Here is a 9,343-nt window from a genome sequence, read left to right as displayed (position 1 = left end):
CCTTTCCCTCCAGCTCAGCCAGGGTGAGCACTAGGTACCCAGTAATGAGCCAGAAGGTCTGTTACACTTTTCATCTAACAAACTAAGCAGAAATTAGGCTTGTGAAAAAGGAGTCTGATGACATAAGCGGTGTCTGAAGGTCCCTGCTGCACCAGCTTCTGTGTTTCCCTCCAACTCTCTCTAGTTAGCTCCTCTCAGGAGCCCTTTCCCAAGCCCACATGGCTGGGAGGGAGCAGTAGGCCACAGGGGCCTTGGTGCCTTTGGAGAACATGGGGGAATCTCCCCTCACAATTCTGCCTTGGGCAATTTCTCTCTGAAGCTACCGAGGCAAATTTAAAGTGAACCGGGCTTTATATCAGGGAAATACGGAATTCAAGCACAAAGATGTGAATAGCCAAACACCCCCCTATCAGGGCTGGATTAACACAGGGGCTTTAGGGCAGGGGTCGGCAACCTTTCAGAAGTGGTGTGCCGAGTCTTCATTTATTCACTCTAATTTAAGGTTTCGCGTGCCAGTAATACATTTTAACGTTTTTAGAAGGTCTCTTTCTATAAGTCTATAATATATAACTAAACTATTGTTGTTTGTAAAGTAAATAAGGTTTTTAAAATGTTTAAGATGCTTCATTTAAAATTAAATTAAAATGCAGAGCTCTCCGGACCGGTGGCCAGGACCCGGGCAGTGTGAGTGCCACTGAAAATCAGCTCGCGTGCTGCCTTTGGCACGCGTGCCACAGGTTGCCTACCCCTGCTTTAGGGGCTGCAGCCCACGGCCCCAGGCTAAAGGGGGCCCCAGTGCAGCAGGGCTCAGGCAGGCTGCCTGATTGCCGTGGTCCCACACCGCTCCTGGAAGTGGCCGGCTGCTGGCATGTCTCTGCAGCCCCTAGCGGAGGGGAGAGGTGGCTCTGCGTGCTGACCCCGCCCCCAGCACCGTCCCCACAGCTCCCATTGGCCGGGAATCCCAGGGACGCGCAGAGACATGCCAGCAGTTGGCCACTTCTGAGAGCAGCATGGGGCCACGGCATGCAGGCAGCCTGCCGGAGCCCTGCTGCACCACCGGCTGGGAGCCCTGCTGCACCACCTGCACCTCACACCGCCTCCTACACCCCAAACCCCTGCCCCAGGTCAGAATCCCTTCCTGCACCAAACTCCCTCCCAGAAAGAAACTAATATAACAGCTGTTCTAGGGTAAGAAGTAGGCTATTTTGAATTAATTCAATTATATTCCACATGTTTTAAGACTGAAATGTTACCACAGAATGGCTTTATGTTAATTAAAAGGCAAGTTTAGTATAGCGTTAATAGCCTCAATGCCATAATTGTGATCGTTTTGTTTTAAATTAGGAAAAAGACTTGTATACAGGGGCCCCACAAAATCTAATAGTCCCGGGCCCACAGGAGAGTTAATCTGGCCCTGTCCCCTATATATTTGTTTTCCCACAAACAATGGAAGAAGCCACCCCTCTTTATTACTTAATAGCCACTGAAAATCGGCTCCACCATCATAGAGTATGGGGCAGACAGGGCCTTTGGGAATCCTGGGGGAAACTGCCTCAAGCTCAGCAGCTGTGGAAATGAACCTGAGCTGTGTTTCTGACTGGGTCAGTTGGAGAAGGTAGACCTCACCACTCAAATGAACACTACCCCTTTAAAAATAAAACTAAACGGTAAACAGATTTTGGTGAAATCTGGTTTAGGCAGAGGGTGAATGCGTGACCACGTTATATTCATCCCCACACCACCTTTGTTCCACCCAACATGGAGTTGGGTTAGATAGAGTCCCAGCAGTACTAGAATCTGGAATATCTCCTATCCCTGCTCCTTCACCTCATTCCCTCTTCACACCAGTGTTACCCACCATGCCTTCCTTCAGCCTACTTCCCCTGCGGCACTACTCCAAGCAAGTAGTCCCCTCCCCCCCAGCCAATCTCTCATCACAGAACACTGGCCTACAAGGGATACAGGCAAGAGCATGCAACTAACATCAGAGGGAGCAGCTTCCACCAATTAGGAAGAAACTACAATCCCCAAGACAATCTGAAGACAGACTCCAAGTTGCTAGATAGGAGGCACTTCAAGGGTTCTCTTGCCTATTTAGAATGCTGCTGCTGCTCTTTGAAGCACTGGAGGAACACGTTTACTGGCTGCTAGCATCCATTTAATGCTGTTTCTTAATTGATGTGTATTTGAGTTGCACAGGGTGTATCTTCTGTTAACTACGTTTTTGTTTCGTGAACTTAATTTTAATGTGAATTTGTACAATTTGGTTCACTAAAATTTAACTAACAAAAAATAAATTATTCCCATGAGATAAATCCAGCCCTCTGAAGTTAATGCTGACTTATGGAGAATGGATGCCATTAAGTAGCCTGGTATACCACTACTTCTATTTGTTTCTATGGTAGAAAAAAATCTTATTTGGCAATGAATACCATGCATATAATACCCCCAGGATACAGTTCACACCTTGCTTTTTAGAACTGGCTGGTTTATCAAGTTCTAATAATATCCCAAAGGCAACATCATTGTGCATTTGGGAAGCGCTTGTCTAGGATGGGGTGGGCAACCTGCAGCATGCGTGCCAAAGGTGGTACACGGGGTGATTTTTAGTGGCATGCTGCTGCCAGCTGGGGTCCTGGCCGCTGGCCCTGCTCAGCGCTATGCCGGCCTGGATTACAGAACCCCAGACCAGCAGCAGGATGAGCAGCTCAGCCCACTGCCGGTCTGGGGTTCCAGCCACCAGCCCCTTGCCAGCCAGGGTCCCAGCCACCGGCCCCCCTCAGCCCGCTGCCGGCCTGGATGGACGGAACTCGGGACGGCAGCGGGCTGAGCGGGGCTGGCGGCCGGGACCCTGGCTGGCAGGGGCCAGTGGACGGAACCCCAGACCAGCAGCGGGCTGAGCTCCATCTGCCACCCGCACTGCTGGTCTGGAACGCAAAACCTTTTTCTGGCACCCGAAACCTTAAATTAATGAAGACTTGGCACACCACTTCTCAAAGGTTGCCGACCCTGGTCTAACATGTTGGATCTTGCAAATAAGAACTTTTATGAGTGTGAAAAAATACAGTAGTATCATGCTGTGTCTGTATTTGTTAGCCACAATCAAGCCATTGATGCTCACTAACCGTGGTGTTTCAAAGAGGGTCCTGAATTCTACATTTTGTCACAGAACTGCTGACTAGATTACGACAATGCACTGTGCTTTGGTGTAAACTTAAACACAATTTGGCGGTTTCATCTGTTGCAGAGCGCTGCCAGGATCCCTCTGGCCATATTATACCACTGCACTACTCTACCTATCTATTACAGCCAAAGGGTTAGTTGTTAAATTTAAAGCCCTGAATGGCTTATACTAACTACCTCAGAGATTCTCCTCCTGGCCAGTATATGATCTGTGGGTCCACCTTGTGGACATTTCCTGGAGTGTTGGTCTCGGACAATAAAGCTGTCTGTTCTGTTCTATGTAGGTTCTTATGACTACCCTCATCACTGTAGTATTTGAGTGCCTACTAGTAGTGCATTAAGCAATGTGACGAACAGTTTGTTCGTCACATTGCTTAATGCACTACTAGTAGGCACTCAAATACTACAGTGATGAGGGTAGTCATAAGAACCTACATAGAACAGAACAGAACAGACAGCTTTATTGTCCGAGACCAACAGCAAGGAATTATCATTTGAAGGTCTCCTACATTCTAGAATAAGCCCCATCAGATGCTCCATCAGAGCTCACGTTTAGTGATTGTTAGAGCTCAAGGCTGTTACATGCAGGCCTTTAATGAAATACTGGTACTTTTAACTTTAACTAAAGTCCGATTCACCACAATGTTGATGTGGACATGGAGTAATGCTTCAGTGATTCAGGGCCTTGGACTCCTGTTTTTCATTGTTGCAACCAGGACAAAGTGACAACACATTAAACAAAATCTTATTCTTGCCTTCGGGCAAGTCCTGCTCCTGTCTGAATCAAAAATGGAGTATGGGGAAAGGAACGCAATTTGGGGAACATGTACATGGAGTTTGCACACTGCCTGCAAGCTCCCTGACTGTCCCCATGCACAAGGTTTTGGGGGTTAGAGGTGGGGCAGGAAGGAAAAGGACCAGTGGCTCAATCACTATGCAGATCCATCAGCCATTAGCACTTTCAGAGCTGGGACATGGGAGCAACTTCCCAAGGGCCACAGCAGCCATTACACAGGAGCTCTGTAGCTGCTTCACAATCTGGGAGAGGGGAAGGGGTGATAATTGCCTCCTCCCAAGTACCCCTGGGAATCCCCTGCACTACACCTGGCCAATCAGGCTCGGTGTGTGCAGGAGGATTTAGCCCTTACAGCACAAATAGGTTTCACTGATTCATAGATTACAAGGCCAGAAGGGCCCAATGTGACCATCCAGTCTGACCTCCTGTATAACACAGGCCATAGAACTTCCCTCAAAATAATTCCTAGAGCATAGCTTTTAGAAAAACAACCAACCTTAATTGAAAAACTGCCAGTGAGCTCTTCTGCAAAACTAGTTTATGTAACCTTACTGGTCAGTGCCAGTTATGTGTCCGCCTCTGTATCTGATCTACAGAGGATAGGAGTTTGTTACAGCCCGCGATTACAACACTTGGATCTTGAGTGCAAGCTGTAGAGACCCCTGCTTTTAGCTGTGGAGGTCCCCAGTGATGGTCAAGGTGGAGGCTGTCACAGTTACAGCCCTTCCCACCTCTGTCATTCTGCTGTGGGGATACAGACTGTAGGAAAGATACTATACACCTCTACCTCGATATAACGCGACCCGATATAACACGAATTCGGATATAACGTGGTAAAGCAATGCTCCGGGGGGGCGGGGCTGCGCATCCGGTGGATCAAAGCAAGTTCAATATAACGCGGTTTCACCTATAACGTGGTAAGATGTTTTGGCTCCTGAGGACAGCATTATATCGAGGTAGAGGTGTATTTATATTTCCAAGATGTGTTTTAAAGTGATAATTTAACAAAACTTGCCAACAGGAAGACAGTCTAAACTTGGGATTGGTAACAGTATGGGGGGGCTGGCTGTCTCCTTTCTTCTGTGGATTTTGTGCTTATTTGAAAACCAATAGAAACATTTTGCCAGTGACTTCTCCCCCTTCCTACTTTCTTAGGAAACCCATTTTACTGGCATTATTAGAAAGCCGAAAGTAATCGGGGGCTGTTAAGAGACAGACACTGTTGTCCTAGAGCAGGAGTTGGCAACCCCTGCACACAGCTCGCCAGGGTAAGCACCCTGGCAGCCCGGGCCAGTTTGTTTACCTGCCACGTCAGCGGTTCGCCGTCCCAGGCCAATGGGAGCGGTGGGAAGCGACATGGGCCGAGGGATGTGCTGGCTGCGGCTTCCCGCCGCCCCCATTGGCCTGGAGCGGCGAACCACGGCCAGTGGGAGCCGTGATCGGCCGAACCTGCCGACGCGGCAGGTAAACAAACTGGCCCGGCCCGCCAGGGTGCTTACCCTGGCAAGCAAGGTGCCAGAGGTTGCCGACCCCTGTCCTAGAGCAAACTCTGTTGTCCTAGAACCTGTCTGGATAGCAGGGCTGATGATCAGGCAAGGCACTGAGTGCCCCGTGGCCAAGTCACATAAGTGGGCACTGACACACTGGTCCCCTGCAGGCCAGACCCGGTTGGCTGGAGGGAGGAGGGCACAACTTGGTGCCTGGGGTGGCACGGTGACCTGTACTACTCCCAAACCGCTTGGTTTTAGTGTGAACAAAAAGCAACAACACCCTCTTGGCAGCTGATTGTGTTTCCTGCCTGCCCCTGTGATCACAGCTGGGCTCCTTTCATACCCGCGCGTTTCCCCCGCAGCCTGCGCATCACTGCAGCGTGGCGGCAGGCGGGCGGGATCGGGCCCGTGTCCCTGCTCACAGCCACAGCGACTTGGCTTGAACGTGGGGCTTCCCACTGCGAGGGGCCGTTCCCGAGAGCCGGGGCCAAGCCCTGGCTGGCCTGAAGCTTCCCCCCCTCCAGTCCCGCAGGGGAGCGGCTGCTGCGTGGCTGGCCCCTACCCTGGCTCCGGCCCCGCAGGAGCCTCGCTGCTGCGCCCCGCCACCCACCTGGAGCTCAGGGCGCCGATCGCCCCTTCCACAGCCAAGCGCTGCCGGACTCCGCCTAGCGCAGCTAGCGGGGAGCGGCTCACACGCACAGCAGCGGCCGGGCGGGAGGAGGAGACTCGGCTGGCTCCGTAGCAAGGGCGCTGCGCTTTCTGCGTGCTCCTGTCCACCTCCTTCGCTCCGCAGCCCGCGGCGTCTGGCAAGGTGCATGCACCCCGCCCCCAGCACCTCGGTCCCTCGGCTCAGCCCCCACTGCCCGGCGCCTGCGCTTGCCAGTGCTTATGATACAGGCGGCACCAAACCACAGAGAAAAATAGGAGGGAGAGGGCAGGGGGACCCAAGCAGGGTGGGGCCAGCAGCTTCCCAGCATGGAACGATTTTGTACGTAAGAATGGCCAGATTGGCTAGACCAATGGTCCAGCTAGCCCGGTATCCCGTCTGACCGTGACTGCTCAGCTGCTTCAGAACAGGCAATCACTCAGTGAGCCACCCCGGGCAACCAATCCCAGCCGCTGGCAGTCAGAGGTGAAGGACACCCTTGTGCCCTTAACTGAGTAGGGAGCAGCGTGTTTACAGCCCTGCACGGCCAAGGGAAAGGTACCATACTATCGCTGCTAGGCTCTGTCTTCGGAGCAGATGCTCATTCCTAATGGGGGCGAGCCCTGTCACCCTCAACCTGCTGCCTCAGTGATTATGGCTACCCCCAAATGATTTAACTGGGAGATAGCTTGTGAATAGCCGGTAGTCCTCCATTTTCAGCACCCAGGAGAAAGAGCATGAGTCTGACTCCCACTGGTGTAAAACGAAGCAGTATTTCCAGCCTAGAAAACAGAAGTGAGAGCGGCAGGGAGCAGTAGTGCGTGGGCAATAAATGAGGCAAGGCAGAGGGAAATGTGACTGAGCTACTGCTGGGACTGCATGGGGGTAGGATTTTCTAAAGTGCCTAGGGAATTTAGGCACACCAGGCCCAGTGAAAGTAAATGGGACATGCTCCTTTCACTCTTTGTGTGCGTTGAAAATTCCTGCCCTGGGGAACAAAGGGCTGTCAATGGGAATGCTGAAGGGAATGCTGCTGCATTAGGATGGAGCTGTAGTTCATCTAAATCAAGGTTTCCCAAATATATCACACCGGTGCCCCTTTCCAGATCAAGAAAAGCTTCCTGACCCCTCTCTCCAATACCCTGTGCAGCAGAAATTTTCTAAACTTAGCCATGCTAGAAACAACTACTAATTGCCTGAGCAAAGCTAGGTCCCATTCAACTTGATGGCATTTCTCTGCTTGTCTATTTGTCTCGATGTAACACTATTTCCAAGTTTTTTTGATAAATGTGGTGTACGTACAGGACATTCATCTACCCCCCATTGAGAGAAGAGTTCAGCTGCTGATCACTCTAGAAATCCTCCACTTCTACTCTGAATTTAAAGAGTCAAGTTAGCATTTCATTTTGTAAGAGCTGCTTTGCTAGATTAACCTTTTGGGGGCTCGGCCTCAAATATATTTGTGGGACCCCATGGGACACTACAGCAGGAATGCCGGAAGCTCTTCCCCCTGAGGTCCTGCCCCCACCCTATCGTCGTCGTCGTCGTCGTCCTCCCACAGACCCTGCCACTCACTACTCTCCCTCCTCCCCCTTCCTCATCACTTGATCCTCTCCATCTTCCTCCCAAACCCAGAGGTTTAAGCAAAGTGAATGAAGCCATTGTATGCTTTGCCTTTATATATCCATATACTTTCTTTCTGACGAACAAGAAAACTTAATCACATGGACCAACTATCCACTTCCAAGAAATGCAGGCATAAATATGCAGAAACTTTTCCCCATAAATGAGCTAGTTTGGTCCTTCATAACCCCATGCAATCTTTGACCACTCAATGCATAGTACTTTCTAAAGCCAGACCTTAATTACATTTATTACTAAATAATATCTTAATCTGATCAATAAGAGTAGTGTTTAATTTCTTTGGAATCCTAAAATCAAAGACTTCTGGACATGGTAACAAACGCTACATAATTATAAAACAAAACTATATATTGTATATATACCAGAGCTGGATTCGAGTTAAAAACCTTGAGATTTCAATATCTGCACAGAGGATAAAACGCACAACTTCCAGTAACAACAGTAGAAAAGTCTGAGGCTCTTCTCACTGTTCTGTAAAAGGTGGGTTGGGGGGGGGTTGGGTTTTTTTTTTGTTTTTTTTTTGCCTTCATCTATCACTATTCCTTAATTTCGGGGCAGGGGGAGCCCAGGGCTGGGCTGTGGGTCAGGAGTGAGGGGCACCAGTCGAGCTGTGTGGGAGCCCAGGGCCTGGCTATCGGGGCTGTGGGTCGGGAGTGAGGGGCACCAGCAGAGCTGTGGGATCCCAGGGCTGGACTGGCAGGGGGCTGCCTGGCTTGGTCCCTGGAGTGAGAAATGGGCAAGGGGCAAGAAGAGTGGGGCGGGCGAGGGGGTGTCAGTGCCCTGCCAGAGCGAGGTAGGAGTCGGGCAAGTACTGCGGGGTGGCGGGGGACAGATAGGATCCCCCAGGGCAGCATGAAGCTAGTACCTACCTCTATCTGCCAAAGCAGGGTCCTTGGGAGTGAATTCTCTCTCTGTCCAACTGAGCTGCAGCTCCTCCAGGCAACAGCAGCTGCTCTTCCCACCCTCCTGGTGGGGAGGCTGCAGTTACTCCTGTAACTGGACTATCGACTGGACTTTCCAGTAAAAAAACAGACACCTGGCAACAGGGGCACTGGAATGGGGTGGCCATGGGAGGGCACTTTTTCCCTGCCTTAAGTGCAAGCAACAGGGTTGGGAGGGGGTGGAGAGGAGCGAGCGGTGGGCAGGCCCTTGGGGGAAGAGGCGGAGCGGGGCTGGGGAGAGGTGGAGTGAGGGTGGGGCCTTGGGGGAAAGAGGCAAAGTGGGGGCAGGGCCTCAGGGGAAGAGGTGGAGTGGGGGTAGGGCCACAGTCCGGGCACCTGTGTGGGCCCTTTCTGCGGTGCCTGGCACCATTGTAAACATAGGACTGGCTTCTGAAGAAATGTTATCGTAAAGTGATACAAAAAGCAAAGAAGTATTGGCAGTCTTTAAGGCGGTTCTTTAAATCTTTAAGGCAATTCAGTATTTTAACAGCTTAAAGGAGGAAATGGTGGAAGTTTTCATGCTTTCCTTTGGCAGCAAGAGCTTGACAGTACATGAAACAAACAATGAAGCTAACATGACATCTGATATATCTAAATGATTAAGGAGACCTTATTGTCAAAATCAAATACTGAGGCACTTTTG

The sequence above is a fragment of the Emys orbicularis genome, chromosome 2 (genome assembly GCF_028017835.1).
Source record: "Emys orbicularis isolate rEmyOrb1 chromosome 2, rEmyOrb1.hap1, whole genome shotgun sequence".
NCBI classification, from domain to species: Eukaryota; Metazoa; Chordata; order Testudines; family Emydidae; genus Emys; species Emys orbicularis.
Note: the sequence above shows the minus strand (reverse complement) of the source record.